Source organism: Mandrillus leucophaeus, unplaced genomic scaffold (genome assembly GCF_000951045.1).
Source record: "Mandrillus leucophaeus isolate KB7577 unplaced genomic scaffold, Mleu.le_1.0 Scaffold227, whole genome shotgun sequence".
NCBI classification, from domain to species: domain Eukaryota; kingdom Metazoa; phylum Chordata; class Mammalia; order Primates; family Cercopithecidae; genus Mandrillus; species Mandrillus leucophaeus.
The window spans coordinates 272137-293906 of record NW_012102332.1 but is presented as its reverse complement, the minus strand read 5'-3'; the positions used below and the strand labels follow the sequence as shown (position 1 = coordinate 293906).

The 21770-nt window shown below is 40.5% G+C and overlaps 1 long non-coding RNA gene across 1 annotated transcript in view; it reads left to right on the top strand.

Moving 5' to 3' along the window:
• The window catches only part of LOC105540754, a 20688-nt gene extending 8177 nt beyond the window's left edge, over positions 1-12511 (top strand). The window contains exon 3 of the long non-coding RNA XR_001006253.1: positions 10491-12511. This is a non-coding gene — a long non-coding RNA (uncharacterized LOC105540754). The remainder of the gene's footprint in view (positions 1-10490) is intronic.
• The last annotated feature ends 9259 nt before the right edge of the window (positions 12512-21770 follow it).

The window sequence follows — 21770 nt, the reverse complement described above, 5'->3', positions numbered from 1 at the left end:
ACATTTCAACATGAGATTGTAAAGAACATCCAAACCATATTATAGATGATCGCATCCTTGTGGGCAAGGGACTGTAAAGAGTGCTGACTCCTTTTCCACCCCACAGCCTCCAGGCACTGCTGGCACATATTAGATGCTCAACAAATACCTGTTGACTAAATAATTGATGGGAGGGTGATATGGCTATGTAGTTGTTAGCACCTTACTACCATATTCTCCAGGTTGTAAAGGCTGTGAGTGGCAGACTGAAAGCATGCCAGGTAATCTCTGTAGAGGGCATACTAAAGAAACTAAGAGGATGTCACACAAGTGGGTGTGTTCACCCTCTGTGTGTGTGTGTATTTCATTTTCCTTTATTTATGGTTTCTCATATTAATACACTTTATTTTTGGAACAGTTTTAGGTTCACAGTAAAGTGAAGCAGAACGTACAGAGTTCCTATATACCCTCTGTCCCCACACATGCACAGACTCCCCAACTACCAACATTCCCCACCAAGATGGTACATTTGTTACTACTGTTGAATTGGTATTGACACATCATCACCCAAAGTAGATAGTTTGCATTAAGATTCACTCTTGGTGTTTAATATGGGTTTTGATAGGTGTATAATGACAGATATCTACCATTATAATATCAGATAGAATAGTTTCATTGCCCTGAAAATCCACTGTGCTCTACCTATTCATCTCCCTCTCCCCCAAATCCCTAGCATTAACTGATCTTCTCACCATCTCCATAGTTTATCCTTTTCCAGAATGTCACATACTTGGAATCATACATATAAAGGCTTTCGAATTGGCTTCTTTCACTTAGCAATATGCGTTTAAGTTTCCTGCATATCTTTTCATAGGTTGATAGCTCATTTATTTTTAGTGCTAAATAATATTCCACTGTATGAATGTCCCACGGTTCATTTATCCATTCACCTATTGAAGGACATCTTGGTTGCTTCCAAGTGTTGGCAATTATGAATGAAGCTGCAGGTTTTTGTGTGGACGTAAGTTTTCATCTCCTTTGGATGAACGTCAAAGAGCACAACTGCTGGTAAGGGTATGTTTAGTTTTTAAAGGAATGGCCAAACTGTCTTCCAAAGTGGCTGTACCATTTTGCATTGTCAGCAATCATGAATGAGAGTCCCTGTTGTTCCTCATCCTCACTAGCATTTGATGTTGTCGGAGCTGTGGAATTTGGCCATTCTAATGTATGTAGTGATATCTCATTGTTTTTTAATCTGCATTTCCCTGATGGCATCTTGTGGAGCGTCTTTTCATATGCTTCATTGACATCTGTATATCTTCTTTGGTAAAGTATCTGTTAAGGTCTTTGGCCCATTGGTTAATCCAGTAGTTTATTTTTTTCTTAGCCTAGCTACAGAGGCTTATCAATTTTATTGATCTTTTCAAAGAACCAGCTTATAATTTTGTCGATTTTCTCTACTGATTTTGTTTCCAATTTTATTGATTTCTACTGTAATTTTGTTATTTCTTATCTTCTGCTTACTGTGGATTTAATTTGTTCTTCTTTTGCTAGTTTCCTGAAGTGGACTGTGAACTTCATAGGAGCTTCTCAGTTGCCCCCAATCTCTTAGGTAGGACAGGATGGTTACAGGTAACTGGAGTTAGGTATTTCCCCTTCCCCTGGGTAGGTTAGGTTCTGACAAAAACCCAGCATTTAGGCTCTGATAAAATAGTTTCTCCTGAGGGTAGGCCTTGTAATAAGAAGGATGCTCTGGCATATTTCAAAGTAGTTGCTTTTCTCCTCCCCCTGAGAGAGGCATAAGGGAATTTTTCTCTGATCTTTGCTTTGAGAATCTGGGAGAGTGCCCGTAGTTATACCTCATAGAAGTGTAAGAGCCCTTGTATACCTGGGTCTTCCTGGAATTTTTAACTCCATCTTTTCCACACTCAACCTCTGGCAATTTGTCAGTTACAGTTCAGCTTTTCCCACGCTGGCACTGGTGGCTATGGAAGTTTCTGCTCTAGAGTTTCTGCTGTTTAGAGCAGATTCATTGTATCCACATGTCTGTCTCTCCAATTCTGGGGACAGCAGCTTACCCTGTGTCCTCACTTTTCTGATAGCTCTAAGAAGAACTGTTGATTTTTCAGTTTGTCAGTTTTTTGAATTGTTATTAGGATACAGTGACAGCTTCAAAGCTCCTTTTGCACTGAAGTGAAAAACGGAAGTCCTGTGTTCTCTTTTAAACACTGGCGCACTCCAATAAAAACAGTTTAATGAGAGTTGACCCCGTTCACAAATTTCCACTGCCTCAAATGGCCCTACATGTGCAGGAGTAGTCTTCAGACAGCCCAGTCCACACATAGGATGGGCATTGACCAAACTTCAGCAACTCGGAAAGTCTACCCTAAGAATTGGGTCAGAGAGAGTCCCTTTTCCCCAGTAGATCATCTTCCACCTCCTTGGGAAGATCAAAAAACAGGCATTAATCTCCAGACAGAAAAAAAGAATGAATCAGAAAGAAAAGAGATGCAAGACAGACAGCAAGGATGATTTTTTTGTTCCTGGGTAGAGTCACAAGCCTGGTCTCTAGCCAAGCATCCTTTTAATAGACTCCTCTTTTCCACTCAGCTTCCCCAAGAAAATGTCTCTTGCTGTTGGCCATCAGTAAGTCACTCAGTGAGAGTGAGTCTGTCCGTAAACTCTAGTGGGGATGAACACCACATTTCCATATCTCCTGAGCTCCTGGAAAGTAATTTGTCACCAGGGTGGCGCGAAGGTCCAGAATTTTACCTAGAGCCCAGTCAACAAGGAAGAGCCAGTTGCCAAGGCCAGGGAAGCCAGAGTAGCCACATCTCAGCACTCCAGAGAGCATGAATTGCGGTAAAGTCAATGAGAGTGGTATCCTCAGATTTTGCCAATTAAGGATTCAGCATGAAATAAACCACGCCCAGGAACAAGCAAAAAGACTGTTTCCTGGAAGAGAAAACCAGATCTGGAAGGAAACAAGAAAGCACCACCCAGCTGGGAGAGGATACACATCAAAAACAGCCCTGAGGGTAAGGGACTACATATGCCTTTCTTTTGGCTGTGTCTGCAAAGAGGACAGATGCGTCGTAGGAGACTACAGCCAAGAAGAGAACTGCAAGGAATAACAGGGAGTCTAAGGAATCTTGGGATTCAAGAGAGGTCCAGGAAACTACAAAAAGACTATAGAGTGGAATCTCTTAGTCTCACAAAAGTCTAGGCTCTGTCTGCTCTGTTTCTCCTCCCAGATCAGACAGCCTCAGCCGAGAAAGCGATAGAGGAGGAGGTCAGAACAACATCTTAGTGAGGCCACCATGCAGCATGTTGGATTTGGTCACCTTCAACTCAACCACAAATCGGCAGGACATTTAATTTAAATATTCATTTGTGCTTCATCACCTTATGGTATTCCCTTTCTGTTTCAGGAGACAGAGGGGCTCTTAATCATCAGAAATTTTCCTGGTTGGCAGACAGAAACTACTGAAAGATTCTTCCAGTTTTCACGACCCACATAGTCATTGAAGGGGTCATTCTTGTTATCTGGGTGGAGGCAGAGGCAGAGAGGAAAGATCAGGTATTAGTACTTCATTCCTTTTTAAATACCAAATAATATTCCACTGTATGACTGTACTTCATTTTGTTTATCCATTCATCACTTGATGGATATTTGAGCTGTTTCTATTTTTGACTATTATAATTCATGTTGCTTTTTACATTGATATGCAAGTTTTGTGTGGACATTTTTATTTTTCATTTTTCTGCTGTACATATATGAGAGTAGAATTGATGGATCATACGAAAATTCTATAATTAACATCTGAGCTACTGCCAAACTGTTCTCTCCACCATTTAAAAATCATGCCAGCAATATATGAGGATTCCAATTCCTCCACATCCTTGACAATACTTACTAATGTTTACTTTCTAAATTTCAGCCAACCTAGTGGGCAGTTTTCTCATTGAAAATTTGATTTGCATTTCCCTGATGAAAAATGAATAATAACATTGAAAATCATTTAATATGTTTATTGGTAATCATATATCTTCTTTGGAAAAAATTTATAGACAAATCTTTCCTGCATTAAAAAATGTGGGTTGTCTATTAGTTGAGCTGTAAGAGTTCTTTATATATTCTTGACACAAGCCCTTATCATTTCAAATATTTTCTCCTATTCTGCAGGTAGTCTTTTCACTTTCTTGATGGTATCCCTGGAAGCACAAAATATGATATTTTGAGAAAGTCCAATTTAGTTTCTTTGGTTGCTTGTGCTTTTTGGTGTCATACCTAAAAAATCACTGCCTAACTTAAGGTCATAAATATTTACTTCTCTATTTCTTCTCAGTTTTATAATTTTAGCTCTTACCTTTATGTCTATGATCAATTTTGAATTAGGTTTTGTATATGGCATGTTGTACAGGTTAAACTTTTATTTTTTGCCGTGGACATCCAGTTTTCCCAACACCATTTGTTGAAAAGACTTTTATTTTACCCACTAAATTTTCTTGGCATCATGATTAAAAATCATTTGATCATAAAAATGAAGATTTATTTTTAGATGATCAATTCTGTCCCATTGATTCGTATGTCTGTCTTTATGAGAATGCCATGCTGTCTTGATTACCACAGCTTTGTAGAACATTTTGAAACTGGAAAGTGTTAGTCCTCCAAATTTGTTCTTCTTTTTCAAGATTATTTTGGGTCTTCTGGCTCTCTTGTATTTCCTTATGACTTTAGGATAAGCTTGTCAATTTCTGTCCAAAAGAGGTAGCTAGGATTTTGATGGAGACTACATTGAACCTACAAATCAATTTGGGAAATACTGCTCTCTTAGCAATGTTAAGTCTTTCAATCTGTGAACATGGAGTGCTTCTTCATCTATTTAAGTTTGTCTTAATTCCTTTCAATGACAATTTTTAGTTTGCAGTGTACAAGTCTTGAACTTGTATATTTCTTTGATTAAATTTATCCTAAATTATTTCATCTTTTTAATTCTATTAGAATAGAATTGTTTTTCTTAATTTCATTTTCATATTAGTCATAAAATGCCTAGAAATACAATTGATTGTTGTATATTGACCTGGTATCCTGCAAAGTAGGAGAACCTGTTTACTAGTTTCTAATAGCTTTTAAAAGATATTATTTCTAGCATTTTCATATCATCTAGAATAGAAATAGTTTTACTTCTTTCTGTCTACTCTGAAAGCATTTTATTTCTCTTTCTTGCTTGATTGCCCAGGCTAGAATTTCCAGTACAATGTTAAATAGAAATGGTGAGAGTAACATCCTTGTTTTGTTCATGATCTTATATGAAAAGTATTCTGTCTTTCACCATTAAGTATGATATTACTTGTGAGTTTTCCATAGGCTTCTTTATTTGGAAGAGGAATTTGTATCCTCTTTGTTGAGTGTTTTTTTAAGAAAAGCTGTTGGATTTTGTCCAATGTTTTTTCTGTGTCTATTCAAATTATCATGTGATTTTTGTTCTTTATTTTATTAACATGGTGTATTAAGTTGATTGATTTTTTAATGTTAAGCCAACATTTATCCTGGGGAAATTCCCATGTGGTCATGGTCATTCTTATTCTTTTTATATATTCTGGATGTGAATTGCTAGTATTTTATTCAGAATTTGTGTCAATATTCACAATGGATATCAGTCTGTAGTTTTCTTATGCTGTCTTTGTCTGGTTTTAGTACTGGGGGTAATACTGTCCTTATAGGCTAAGTGGGTAAGTTCCTTCCCACTTTGAAAGAGTTGGGGGGATGGGTATTCTATTTTTTGAAAGAGTATGTAGGAGATGAGTATTCTTTTTTGCATAATTGGTAGAATTTGCCAGTGAAGCCACATGGGCCTAGAATTTCCTTTGTGAGAAGTTTTCAAATTATTAACTCAATGTCTGTACTTTTTAATAGATCTATTTACAGTTTCTATGTCTTCCTGAGTCAATTTTAGCACTTGGCATCCTTATAGGACTTTGTCCATTTTATCCAGGTTATCTAATTTGTTGGCACACAGTTTTTTTGTTTTGTTTTGTTTTGTTTTTGAGATGGAGTTCCGCTCTTGTTGCCCAGGCTGGAGTGCAACAGCACGATCTCAGCTCACCACAACCTCCGCCTCCCAGGTTCAAGCAATTCTCCTGCCTCAGTCTCCTGAGTAGCTGGAATTATAGGCATGTGCCACCAAACTCAACTAATTTTGTATTTTTAGTAGAGACAGGGTTTCTCCATGTTGGTCAGGCTGGTCTCAAACTCCCAACCTTAGATGATCCGCCCACCTCAGCCTCCCAAAGTGCTGGGATTACAGGCATGAGCCACCGCGCCAGGCCTGGCATAGTTTTTATAGTTTCCCTTATAATCTTTTTATTTCTGTGAGGTTGGTTTTGATTTTAAGACTTGAGTCTTCTCTTTATTTTTCCTGCATAGTCTACCTAATGCTTTATATACTTAATGGTCAATTAGGTCTATTTGTATCACAGTGTTGTTAAAATGTTCTATTTCCTTAATATTCAGTCTATTGTTCTATCCACTATTGAAAGTGAGATAGATATTGAAGTTTCCAATCATTGCTGAATTGTCTATTTCTCCCTTCTGTCAGTTTGCTTCATGTATTTTAAAATTTGTGTTGTTAGGTACAGATGTGTTTATTATTATTGTGTTTCCCAGTGGGATCACTACCACTTTGTCACTATCCTTTGTGATTAGTAACAAATTTTGTCTTAAAAACTATTTTTCTTGATATTGGTATAGACACTTCAGCTCTATTTTGACTACTACTTGCATCGTATTCCTTTGTCCATCATTTTACTTTTAATGTATTAGGTTTTCAAATCTAAACTGTATCTCTTATAGACAGAATAGAATTGTATAATATTATTTATTCTGCCAGTCTCTGTCTTTTGCCTGAACTATTAATTAATCATTTATATTTGATGTAGTTACTGATAAGGTAAGATTTATATCTGCCATCTTTCTACTTGTTTTCCACATGCTTTATGTGGTTTCTGTCCCTGTACATGCCCATCAATATCTTATTACAGTAATACATATTTCTAGTGTACAACTTTAATTTCTTTGTTGTTTGTTTTACTGTGTATTTTTTGAGTTATTTTTGAGTGATTAATAACATAATAACAATATCATTCATATTAAAGTAACTTAATTTTAATGGTGTTCAAAAGCTTCATTTAAATATAGCTCCTTTCTCCTTTAATTGTGCATCATGGAAACTATATACATTATAAGCTTATCAACGAAGTTTTATAATTATTGCTATATGGAGTTGTCTTTTAAATCAGAAAGTAAAGTGTTACAAACTCATGTTGATTCAAGTTACTAATAAATACCACTTAATTTCAGCCTGCAACACTTCCTTTAGTGTTTCTTAGGGGGCAGGTCCACTACCACAGAACTTTCTCAGTTTTGATTTTTGGGGGTTTTTTTTGAGACAGAGTCTTGCTCTGTTGCCCAGGTGGGAGTACAGTGGTGTGATCTCAGGTCACTGCAACTTCTGCCCTGCAGGTTCAAGTGATTCTCCTGCCTCAGCCTCCCTAGTAGCTGGCACTACAGGTGCCTGCCACCACACCCAGCTAACTTTTAGTAGAGATGGGGTTTCACCATGTCGGCCAGGCTGGTCTCAAACTCCTGACCTCAAGTGATCCTCCTACCTCAGCCACCTGAAGTGCTAGGATTACAGGCATGAGGCACCACACCCACCCGGCCTCAGTTTTTTAAAATCTACAGCTGCTTTAATTTATCCTTCATATATAAAGGATAGTTTTGCTGGATATAGAATTTTTGATTGACATTCTTTTTCTTTTGGCACTTTGAATACGTCATGAGAATCATGGCATTCTCATCTCTATGATTTTTTTTATGGAAAGCTAGCTATTAATCTTATTATAGACCACTTGCATGTAATGAGTCATTTTTCTCTGTCTTCAGGATTCTTTATTTGTCTTTTAACAGTTTTGCCTATTATATGTGTAAGTGTAGATTTCTTTCAGTTTATCTAATTTGATATTCTTGGATATGAACATAAATGCTTCCATCAGAATTGGGATGTTTTGGGCATTGTTTTCCTCAAGCATTCCTTCTCCTCCTTTTTCTCACCTCTCTCATGCCTGGACTGCCTTTATGGGCACGTTGGTATGCTTGACGGTGTCCCATAGGTATTTATGACTCTTAATTTTTCTTCATTATTTTATATTTCTGTTTCCCAGGCTGGATAATCTGAATGGACCTATTTTCAAATTCATTGATTCTTTCTTCTGGAAGCTTAAATTTTCTGTTGAAATCCTCTAAGAAATTTTACATTTCATTATGATAGTTTTATTTATTTATTTTTAATTTAATATTTTTTTTTTTGAGACGGAGTCTTGCTCTGTCATCCAGGCTGGAGTGCAATGGTGTGATCTCGGCTCACGGCAACCTCTGCCTCCCAGCTTCAAGCAATTCTCCTGCCTCAGCCTGCTGAGTAGGTGGGATTATAGACACCCGCCACCATGCCTGGCTAATTTTTTGTATTTTTAGTAGAGATGGGGTTTCACCATGTTGGTCAGGCTGGTCTCGAACTCCTAATCTCAGGTAATCCACCGGCCTTGGCCTCCTAAAGTTCTGGGATTACAGGCATCAGCCCCTGCACCCAGCCTCATTATGATAGTTTTAGCTCTGCAGTTGCCATTTGATTCTTTTATTATTCCCCAGATGGAAATTAAGAGAAATAAACTGAAAAATGAAAAATTTGGGGTAAAGTTTAATGTGGAAGGACTCTCACAATGACCTTACAGTTTTTATTCTCTGGCTTGGCCAAAATGTAAATGGAAGTGGATGTGTCAGCCTTTTACTCCATTCTCTGGCCAACTGTCCCTTTTTCAGTTCTGAAGGGGAAGACTCATTTCCTTCCTCAGCTTACTTCTTCCTGTCTATGAGTCTATTTCCTTTGAAAATGGTAAACTTTTTGTTAGCAAATGCTAAATGTTAGCAAAAGTGTTTCTTTCCCACACTTGAATCTTCAGTGCCTAGGCCACTGCCCAGTAAATACTAGCTGCTTAACAAATTTTTATTAAATAAAATGCATTATCTTTGTGGGTACATTCCCTTATAATTTAACTTATTAAAATTTTACCAGCAGAATAGTAGGTTGACAATCCCTATAAATCTACCTTTTCATCAGAGCAATAAACACAGTAGCCAAAATTGTCAAAATCAGTTATTTAAGAGATCTTGAAATTAACCAAATGTTTACAGTAATCTGAGGAGAGTTTGTTCCAGGTAAACTGCTGAGAGTGGGAAAGAACAGAGGGTTCATGTCATTGTAACATAAGTTAGCCCCATATCCCTCTGTCTAGCTATACAATAGGCTTGAAAACTATCTGGAGAATAATGCAATTCTTAAAATAAAAAGTTTACAGTATGCCTTGATTAGAACAGCAGAAAAAGACCAATATGTACAGATGAAAAAACTATTCTGTCGCTAGATTTAGGGACACTGAGACGTGAAGAATAAAAACAGGTGATAGGAGGCAGAAAATCAAGCTACGAAGAGAAAAAAGACAGTAGGCTGGATGCCACAGGTGTTTCCTTAATAGAAAAGGGTGCTTAGGGACAGCCATGGATGGATAATTGGTTTCAGGGGTTTAACTAGCCACAGGTCTCTGTATTACATGATTCAGGGGCTGTATGAGTCATTCTAATTTCATTTTAAAGGGATTTCACTTTCACCAATTCAATATTATAAAAATACACAGATTCCTTCCTCGCAATTTGACAGAAAGTATTTCTGCATCTTTATTAAATGACCAGAAGATCTTTTCCTCAGTAATAAATTGTATTAAGAGCATTGGAGAAAGTGTCAAGGCCAGCTTAATCTAAGAAACATCATCCGGCAATAACACAAGAGCTGTGATGTTACCTAAACGTCCTCAGCAGAAACTCAATTTCCTTCCTCTAGGATGTATTCAGTTTCCTTGCTTGTGGCCTTGTTCACACCCAGAGGCTGTATTATGGTCTGGTTCAAGTTAAGCTGATTCCATTACTGGCCTATGGAGATCTCAATACAAGGCTATTAAATGGAGACAGAAATTTACAGAAGAATGACAAATAAATGCAAAATCTATGAACAAATAATTTGAAGTTAAGCACAAAGCCACCAAGTCAATAATCCTTAGTGTTAGAATCCATCCTGGAGGTGCAGACAGAAAGGAACCTTTTCTCTGGCAGTTGAAAATGTCCAGATCCCCACGATTTTCTTAACGGTAAACACTTTATATTGCAAATGTCCTCACAGACCACCCAGGTACTCTGGGTGACTTTGACAGATGCTGTCAAACTAAACTGTGGTTTCTCATTTCCCTAGAGTGAAGCCCCAATTGTTAACGTGTAACAAGAGGATACAAGCTGAATTACTAACATGTTTAATGAATGTAATTTTTAAGATATGTGGTTTTATACATTTCTAGTACTCTCCAGAGCCAACAAAATTTGCCTCTTCATTTTCTCCTTTAAGCAAAATTCACTGCAGGATAGGCTAGGTGATGCCGTGGTGACAAACAACTTCCCAAATCTCTGCAAGTCACATACAAAGTTTCCTGCTGACTCGCATAATATGTCCTCCAAGACCTGCAGGGATTCTGCTTCGAGCTGCCTCCGTTCTTACTCTGGGACTCTGAGATGCGGGTTGATGGAACAGCTACCGTCTGAAACATTGTCAGTGATGATGACACAGGAAAGAGTGTGGAACGAAGGTTCTCCTGGCTCTCAAAGCTTTCACCTGTAAGTGATACTCTTTCCTGCTTGCATTTCATTATCCATATGAGATATATGGATAAACCAAATTGCAAAGAGGCCTTGGGTGTTGGAGAGCAATAGCACAGCCAGCCCAGCACACACACCCCGTTACACATTATATTCTGTGCTTCACACTGGAGCTCCAGCTGCGTGACTACAGGCAGACTTGATCTTACCTCCATAGGTCTACAGTCTGGGGAAAATACAAACAAGGGATCCCTCTGTGCCGAGATTCCCCGCCTGCCTGGTGGGTGGGCAGAGCCAGCAGAAGGATGCCACTATGACAAGTAGCCCAGCCCAGGAAACCTCTTCGTACCCACTGGCCTGAGATTCCCATCCTATTCCAAGAGACACTTGATAGCCCAGCCTGGGAGAACCTGTTCATTCCTCAAGCAGCACCAGCAGGGAGTGGGATTCCCAGCCCTCATAGATAAACAAACACCAAAGTCTCTGAAATATAACTGATTTAGAACCACAGCCCACAAAAGTAATCCAGGACCTGAGTGCTGAACCTAAACAGAGTGACTGCCTGCTAAAAGAAAAAAAAAAATTAATAGAATCCAGAGTTTCTTCATATACTAGACAAAATGTTCCGGATACAATAAAATATCACCCATTTTGCCAAAAACCAAGAAAATCACAATTTGGATAAGAAAAGACAGTCAACAGTCAGTGACATCAACACTGAGATGAATAAGATTTGGAATTATCTGATGAAGATTTTAAAACAGTTGCAACAAAAATGCTTCAACAATCAATTATAAATTCGGCGAAACAAATAAAAACAATTTTAAAAATCTCAGCGAAGAAACAGAAGTTACACAAAAGGATCAAATGGAAATTAGAGAACTAAGCAATATAATAACAGAAACTTAAAAAGACAACTTCTTAGATGGGTTTAATTGTGGAATGGAGATGACAGAGGATAGAATCACTGAACTTGAGGATATAATTTGCCTAATTTGAGTAACCAATCTAAACAATCAGAAAATATCCTTAATAAATATTAAGGATATTCTCAGGGACCTATGGCACTGTAAAACAGATCTAACATTTCTGTCATCAGAGTCTCAGATGAAGAGAAGAAAAGAGAGTGGGGCTGAAAGAAAGAAGGAGTAGACTGGAAACTTCCCAAGTTTGGCAACACACACAAACCTATGGATTTGAGAATCTGAGTGAATCCCAAATATGATAAGCCAAGGAAATCCATACCAATGACAAAGAAAAAACATTTTGAGAGAAACTAGAGAAAAATGACAAATCACCCATAGGGGAAGAATGATTGAAATGACAGTAGGTTTCTCATCTGAAACAGTGGAACCCAGAAGAAAATGGCACAACATTTTTCAAGTATTTGAAGTGAAAAGAAAATTCAACCACAAATTGTATGTCTGGGAACACGATCCTTCAGGAATGGAGAGAAAATAAAGATGTTCTCAAATGAAAGAAAAATCTGTGCCTAGCAGACCTATCCTTAGAGATTGGATAATTTATCAAACAGCAAGGAACTGGTAAGAGGGAATCCGGAAGCATCAGAATAGAAGAAGAAACAACAGAAATGAAAATATGGAAGCCGGGCACGGTGGCACATGCCTGTGGTCTCAGCTACTCACGCGGCTGAGGCAGATCAAGGCTGTGGTGAGCTATGATTGCACCACTGGACTCCAGTCTGGGTGACAGAGCAAGACTGTCTCTAAAAAAAATTTTTTTTAAGAAATAAAAATATGAGTACATGCAAAAGACTATCCTTCTTATGGTTTTTCTAAATCACATTAGATGATTGAAACACCATAAAATACTCAAGCCACCCAGGCATGGTGGCTCATGCCTGTAATCCCAGCATTTTGGGAGGCCAAGGCGGGAGGATCACCTGAGCCCATGAGTTCCAGACCAATGGGGACAACATGGTAAGATCTTTGTTCCCACTAAAAACAAGCTATACAAAGAAATGTATTCAAAACACAAAAACACTTAACAATACATCAAGGTAGAATCCAAAACAATTATTCAAATAACCTAAGGAAGGTAAGAAAATAAACAGAGGAACAAGAACCAGAGAAATCAAGCAGAAAACAAATAATTAAAAAGATAGACTTAAGCATCAGCATATAAATACTTATCAATATCAGTAATTTAAACACAGCAATAACAAGACAGAGGTTGGCAGATACAGGCAGACTGAAAGGATGAATGATTAAACAAAGTGGTTCATCCATACCATGAAATACTACTCAGGAATGCAAAGGAACAAATTGATATACACAATGACTTAATGGATCCCAGGACAATTAGGCTAAGTGAAAAAAAAAATCCCAAATATTTCATACTGTATGTTCCCATTTCCATTTCATGTTTCGAAATAAAACTTTAGAACTGGAGAACAGTGGTTGCCAGAGGTTGAAGGCTGGCGTGGCAATGGGGAATGGTATGGGGGAGGTGGATGTAGGTGTAATAGGGTAACACAAGCAATTCTAGTGGTGATGAAAAGCTCAGTATTTTTATTGTGGTGGTGGAAACACAACCCTACACGTGATAAAATTGTGTGGAACTAAACACCGTATGCACTCACACACATGCTCACATGTGTAATAAACAAAACTGGGGAAATCTGAAATTGATGGGGAGTTGTATCAATGTCAATATGTTGGTTGTGATATTACATTATAAATTTGCAAAATATTACCATTACAGAAAACTGGCAAAGGGAATATGGGATCTCTCTATATTATTTCTTCTTTATTTTGTTTTGAGACAGGGCCTCACCCTACCCAGGATGGAGTGCAGTTGCATGATCATAGCTCACTGCAGCCTCAGTCTCCTGGGCTCAAGTGATTCTCCTGCCTCAGCCTCCTGAGTAGCTGGGATTATGCACACGTGCCACTAATTCAGCTAATTTTTTTATTTTTATTTTTTTACTTTTTATGGAGCCAGGGTCTTGCTATGTTGCCCAGGATGGTCTTGAACTCCTGGGCTCAGGGATCCTTTTGCCTTGGCCTCCTAAAATGCTGGGATTACAGGCATGAGCTATTGTGGCTTGCCTGTATTATTTCTTATAATTGCACATGAATCTGGAATTAGATTGATACAAATTTCAATTAAAAATAATTTGCTTCCTGACTTTTTAAGGATCGCCATTCTAACTGGCGTGAGACGGTGTCCCATTGTGGTTTTGATTTGCATTTCTCTAATGACCAGTGATGATGAGCTTTTTCTCATATGTTTGTTGGCCGCATAAATGTCTTCTTTTGAGAAGTGTCAGTTCATGTCCTTCACCCACTTTTTGATGGGGTTGATTTTTTCTTGTAAACTTAAGTTCCTTGTAGATTCTGGATATTAGCCCTTTGTCAGATGGATAGATTGCAAACATTTTCTCCCATTCTGTGGGTTGCCTGTTCACTCTGACAGTTTCTTTTGCTGTGCAGAAGCTCTTTAGTTTAATTAGATACTATTTGTCAATTTTGGTTTTTGTTGCCATTGCTTTTGGTGTTTCAGTCTTTTAGTCATGAAGTCTTTGCCCATGCCTATGTCCTGAATGGTATTGCCTAGGTTTTCTTCTAGGGTTTTTATGGTTTTAGGTCTTACATTTAAGTCTTTCTTTTTTCTTTTTCTTTTTTCCTTTTGTTTTTGAGACGGAGTTTCACTCTTGTTGCCCATACTAGAGTGAAATGGTGCGATCTCGTCTCACTGCAACCTCCGCCTCCTGGATTCAAGCAATTCTCCTGCCTCAGCCTCTCGAGTAGCTGGGATTACAGGCATGTGCCACCATGCCCAGCTAAGTTTGTATTTTTAGTAGAAACGGGGTTTCTCCATGTTGGTCAGGCTGGTCTCAAACTCCCAACCTCAGGTGATCTGCCTGCCTCGGCCTCCCAAAGCGCTGGGATTACAGCTGTGAGCCACCACGCCTGGCCACATTTAAGTCTTAAATTCATCTTGAGTTAATTTTTATATAAGGCGTAAGGAAGGATGAAGCTGGAAACTATCATTCTCAGCAAACTAACACAGGAACAGAAAACCAAACACTGCATGTTCTCACTCATAAGTGGGAGTTGAACAATGAGAACACATGGAAACGGCAAGGGGAACATCACACACCAGGGCCTGTCGGGGGTTGGGGGCTAGGGGAGGGATAACATTAGGAGAAATACCTAATGTAGATGTCAGGCTGGTGGGTGCAGCAAACCACCATGGCACATGTATATCTATGTAACAAACCTGCACGTTCTGCACACGTATCCCAGAACTTAAAGTATAATAAAAAAAAAAAATAATTTGCATGTTTAGAGTTTTAAAACATGAGCACACACTCATCTTCACGTACAGAGTGCAGCCTGCAATCTTGTTTCTTTATTGAAACAGCAATTTCCTTAGGGAATTCACTGCCTCTCACATTGTCCCTGCCCTCTCCCCTCTGGCATCTGTGAAATGTGTGGACAAAGAGAGGCACTGCAGAAAGCACACCTGGACGCGTGCCTCCGCCCCTGCTTTTGTCTTCAGCTCTGATTACCGCTGCTCAGGCTCTGGCTCTGAGTCGGCGGCGGCGTGAGCTGGCTCATCAGGAGCGTGAACACCGCAGCCCTGACTAAGCCCAAATTTGGCAAGCCAAGAGAAAAAGAAAGAACAGAAAAAGGAAAGCCAAAACTGCAGGGAGGCAGGATTGAGGAAGAAGGATCTGAAGCCAATGCTGCACGCGGCAAACGGAGCTGCTCTCACGGGTCGCTTAGAGGCCACTGGCTCTTCCCCTGGCAGCAGGAAGCAGCAGAAGGAAGAACACAGCGCGTTCAGCCACATCTTTGTGATTAATTATAATCTTCCATCTTAACCCGCAGGCTGCAGGGGCGTACGTGCCTTTCAGGACACACAAAAGGCACAGCTCTTCCCCTGCTGCCACTTAAATTCTCCAGGAGACTAAACAGATTAGACCAGTGACTCGGGGTGTGTGTGTGTGTGTGTGTGTGTGTGTGTAAATATATATATACATATATACACACACACACACACATATATACACATACATACATCTATACATACATATATATATAAAAACACTGGTGCAAGATCGTATCATCATTAGGGGAGTACTGTTATTAATCACCTCTATCCATTTGGTAGTTTATCAGCATTCACAGACATTGAGGGTATGGTTTAGTCAATCTGTACTCCATAATTAGGGGAGCAGCCTCTCTGTGGGGTAGACATTGGTATAAGACAAGAGAGACCTGGGCATGGGTAAGGGGAACCACCACCAGGAGTATGAGCATCTCTGTGACGACTTGGGCAACCTCTCCTGCTCACCCGCCAGCAAGCAAACATGAAGGAGAGGAGCCTCACTGCCCCTTGAAGTGGTGCATCTCCCTCTAAGGGAAGAGAGGTATTCAGCTCAGTTCAGAGTCTGCTGTCCCTAAAATCTTCCCTGATCTCCTGGCTTTTCCTCCCCTTTCCGCCCTCACTTTCCCCTCTGCCCAGGCTGGACCCCATGGTCATGACTGTCAACCACTAGACTCTCTGGGGGCCTTAGAATTGTTGCTTTCCAACCCAATTATTTTCTGCATTTTCTCGCCCAAGGATTTCTGAAGGAAGTCACAAATCTGTGTTATTTGGATTCCCAAAATTCATGTTAACTATAATTTGGCCCCGAGTGACTGCACAGTGCTCAACTTTGTTCATCTTTTCTTGACTGTGTATTGTCTAATGGGAGCGTCCCTTCAAGCCCACAGGGGCATTTCCGCCCCCTCCGTTTTTATCAAATTACCATCCTCTCGGTTTTGTAAAACAGTCAAGAACAGCCAAGGAAAGCTTTCTCCACTTTCTCTTCTCTCCATCTTATCTGGGGCCTTCATATCTTCCCCCTTCTCCTCTCTTGCTGCTTTCCTTTGCAGTCCAACCTGCACTTGGCGGACTTGGCGAGTCATCCACTGTCCCCCAGCATTATCAGCCTCTCCCTTTCTCCCACATTTCCCTTTCCATCTACCACCCCACCCCCCACCCCTGTATGGCCTCCGCCCCTCCCACCCCCTGACTCCCTAGCCCCTGGGGGACAGTTTTCACCTCCATTGCGCTACTGAGCAACTCGCCCCAGCGTCTCTCAGCACCAGGTCAAAGCCATTTTCTGGCTGGGCTGCCTTACCTTCTACCGCACTTGTCACTGTGCCCATCGGCTTCGAAGAACTCCCTCTGGCCTTGTTTCCTGGGCACTGGCCTGGCTGGCACACTTTTCTGATGATTTCAGCTCCATCTCCTCTATTATTTTATTTCTTCCTGCAGACTGTACTTCATGAGATCTCTGGGAGCTTCTCATCTCACTAATTTCTCCTTTTCTGTTTGAATGTCCTTAGCAAGCTCATCCACTCACAGGACTTCGGGGACCGCTCTGGGCCTGGCTCCTGAGTCCCCTTCTCAGACTCTGGCCCCTGCTTCTGCTCTGGTCTTTTATTTGGGGGATTTGCCAGTCATTATCATGTGGAAATGGAAGTCCTTAGTGCCCGTGTGTGAACTCACCGTCTTTCACCCAAACCTGCTCTTCTCTGTGAATCTCGTTACATGCCTGTTACCAAACCCGGGAGCTTCAGCACGCCCTTCCCTGTGTGTCCTCAGAGGTAGCCCTGGGTCTTCATCTGTCCAACCCTGGTGCCTGGGACGAGGCCTGATACAGATTAGTAGATGCTCAGTACATTTACGAACAGCCTCTTTGTCCTCCCCCTCCTCATCTGATCAGCTACGAAGTCCTAGCACGGAGAGCTACCCATTACCAATAATGCCTGTGAACTGTACGAAGGACCCAGATAAGTTGGCAGTGATGCTGGAAATTGCACAGAGTAGCAAAGACGTACTCACGAGCTGACCTGTGTGAACCTGGAGCCCCTCTATCTGCTCAGCATTGCAGAATGATGTGTGTAAAGCACACCCCAGGAAGTGCATAGGAAGCAGTATTATAGTGATGTTTCATATTTATTTTGTATCCATCTCTACTAAACTAATTCTGGACAAGTGACCCTCATGGGTTTACTAGCCTTGCCATTTAGCAATAAGTGGTCATTTACTTTCTTTCTTTGGCATAGTTATATTTCTTATGTCTATTTCATTTCTGTTACATTCTAAGACATTCTTAAATAATAAAAGAAACAACCAAATGTCCAGACTGTCACTCAGAGTGTCTCATCTGCTGAGAAAGCTTCTTAAAGGGACTAAGAGCTTGTTGACGTTTCCATTGTGGGGTTGTGCGTGTTTTTTAGGTATCTGGGCAGGCACCAGCTTTGGGGGGGGGTGAAAAGGCTTTGTAAGGGCTCTGTTCAAAATGCCGGTTAACTCCCATCACCAGTTAACAGCAATCAGAGACACTAACAGTGTACCCTGCATACATTATTACCCAGTTAGATATTTTTATTGCTAGCAGATTCATGTCCCCAAAGAAGGAAAGGAAATGAGGCTTCGATGGGAACATGACGGGCCGTGTGCTCAGGAACCAGGCTGTGTGCATGGTGATGCTGAGAGGCAAAGCTCCTGAAATCTTCTTTCCTAAGGGGCACCTGAATGCCTCAGTGCCACACAGGAAGTGGAGGATTTAGCGCTCTCTGTATTTCATTTACTCTGCAAAGACAGAAAACAAAAAGGCTCTAGCAATTTATTGAAATTATCCTGTAATCACAAGGTTAACACCAGCAGTACCATTTTTCTGTACAAAGGAAGAAACTAGGCTTTTGGTTTTATTTTCAGTGAAATCATTAAAACACAAAATTTCCCAAGGCCTTTCTACCAATGGGATCAGCCACAGTGATGCGAAGTGCCGGGTGTCTGGCTTTGTTCGTCAGAGAACTGAGAACACTCAGGGCAAATATTGAGTCACAGATTTTCTGCAGAGTCATCGCTTGCCGTGGTCTCTCACCCAGGCAGCTCTGCATTCAGGTGCAGAAGCTGGAAATTAGGGAGTCATTAGTTGGCCTCCGCCAAGACAGCATCACTGGTTCCCTTTTTTTTCAAGTAAAGCATCTACCGTGTTTCAGGAACTGGGTTTGGTACAGTGGTGAACTACACGAGTAAGGCCACTAGCCTTTCAAACTCAGAATCTAGTGAGGGGAAGTATCAATAAATATGTGAAAACATATATAAATTAGGAAATGCACTCTGAAGGAAAATAACAGGAGCTATAAGAGAGAGAATGATAGCTGCTTTAAATCACGTGTGCAGGCAAGGCCTCTTTCTGATACGGATGCTGTGACACCAGGAACATGACATAGTCCCTTGTGAGGAGGAAGCCTGTGGTGGGGGGCATACGCTCCAGACAGCTGCAGTACAAAGGCCTGAGGCAGGAAAGAGCTCTGCACATCAGGAAGCGATAAGGAAACCGGGACCCTAAGGCAGCAGACAGCTTGGAGCGGGACAGGGCTGCACATGACCGGGGACAGGAATGGGGCTCTGCAGGCTTTGTTGAAGGGTCTGGATTGGAGCTGACTGGTGAGTTTTGTTTGCTTGGAGGATAATAAGAGAACATGTGGAGTAGTGGGTACAAACACTGGACTGCAGAGAACTGAGGAGTAACGTGGGGAAATAGGCAACAAGTATGGGGTTATTTCTTCGGGAGAAATCAGCTATAAAGGAATGCAGAGAAGAGGTGTTGAGAGAGGATTCTGTTTCCAGTGGGGAAGGGAGCATACTTACAGCGTAAGGGATGACTCAATAAAAATAAATGAATATGGAGAGGATGGTTACTCACCATGGAGCAGGGAGTGTTTCTCAAGGAAGGCCCACCAAATCCTGTGGGAAGTTCTCCTGGGGGGCTAAAGACAAAAATCCCCGGGCAACACCCAGCATCAGAACAGACGGGGGGAAAGGCCTAGAAATTCTCATTTTTCACAATGTCCTTAGCGTAAAAGCTGGGTGCCACTGTGGTAGTCTGAGTAGGCCAGCTTCCAACAAGGGAAGGACACTCAATCCTTTGAGACTGGAAGACAATGAGGGCAGAAGAAGTACAAGAAATGGCAAATCTGTCCATGTAGATGAGAGCAGAGAAAAGCCCACCCCAGAGGGCAGAGAGCCCACTCTCCCAGGCCCGGAGCAGCAACACAGAAACACCCCCTGCCTCTTAGCACCTTCTGGCCGTTGTGCTGAGTGCCAGACACACCTGATTCTCCCGGGCCCTTCCAAGTGTGTCAATTTGATTGACGGCTGACCATCCTCTCAAGTGGGTTATAGTAGCCCTTCCCTCTAGGTCAGTGGCACCTGAAATGGATGCCAGAAACACTGGAACAGAAGAAAACTGAAATTGGGCAGGTGCATGGACTCTCTGCCCTTGTCTGGGCCCTGCTTGGGATATACACAACAGACTCTTGGCCACAGACTGATTCCAATTTAACCAACTGGCGAAGAGCCTATTGATACGGGCTTAGGATTGGTTAGGATTTTCTTAGGACTTGGACAGGCTTGAGTGAAAATGAATGCTCTTAGTTTCAGAAGCTGAAAGGAGCTATGGAAAGAAAGAATGAATATTCTCCCATTATTTCTTTAAACATTGTCTCCTAGTTTTTGTGTATCATTAACGATTTTCTGTTGAATAGCAAAATATGGAAAAATTATATCTGACTTCGTGCTGTCATGATACATTATATTTATTATTTAAACTTTTCAGAAATATTTTATAAAGAACCAAAACCAAAATAATTTTATTATAGCCCTTTTTCTTGATGAGCTTATGATAAAGCACTCCTTTTCCTATTTTTTCTTCCCAACACTAAAATTTAGCATTTAAAAATAATCAGAGATTATAATCAGGGATTACAGGCCATGGGCCATCACACCCAGCTAATTTTTGTATTTTTAGTAGAGACAGGGTTTCACCATGTTGGCCAGGCTGGTCTTGAACTCCTGACCTCAGGTGATCCACCTGCCTTGGCCTCCCAAAGTGCTGGGAATACAGGCATGAGGCACTGTGCCCAGCCCCGAGTAAGTTTTAAAAGCCACAGATAACCGACATGTATTTGAAAGAAAATGTAAGTTTATTTCTTTCTACTTTCTTAGCAGGATCATTTACAAATATTTTCCAAGGTGCAATTTTGTAATCATAGAGGCACACTGAATTGTTTGCTAAAGTCTCACTTCTCCACAGAGAAGAAACAATATCAATTCATGTGTTTTGCTGACACATGTACTATTTGATATAAAAAGAACACATTTTTAACTGAGAGTACTTCCACTTAAAATCATTTATCATTGGAAGTTCGGGTGAAAATGTATTTCTTTTTTTGGTAAAATAAGACAGAAAAATTACATGGATCTAGAGCTGCCTACAGTAGTCACTAGCCACATGCAGCTATTTAAATTTAAATTACTTAAAATAAAGATCAAATTAAAAATTCAGTTCCTCAGTCTCACTCCCCACATTTTAAGTGCCCAATACACAGACACAGAACACTTCCACCCGCTCAGACAGCTCTACCGGACAGTGCTGCTCTAGACACAGGGAATGTGACCTCATGGCTTCACCCAGGTCTGTTACCTGGGACACTTGAATTGGATCACATTGTACAGCCTCTATCCAGTAGTCCTCAATCCTGGATGCACAATAGAGCCACCTAGGGAGATTTTAAAGGGCAGATTCTTAGGACACATCCCTAGGGATTCTGACTTAAATTGGTCTGGGATGTGGTTCAGGCATATGCGTCTCTTAAAGCTCACAGATAATTCTAATATGCTGCTCTAGGCTCAGGCAAAATTTGTATATATATATAGTGAAATCAAGTTCAGAGAGAATATTCAGAGCAGCTATAAGGAGGAAAGATTATCAAAAGGTTATACCAAAATTGAGAATAAAACTACTAGACAGAAAATCGTCAAAGACATAGAAGAACCCAACAACACAGGACCTGTTAGAACCTCATAGATGCCTAAGAACATTCCAATCAATAATAGCAGAGTACTCTTTTTTTTTTTTCCAAGCACACCTATGAAATGTTTGCCAAGTGCCTCCTATGAGACTTGCAAACACTCCTTGATCCAAGGACTTCTCAGG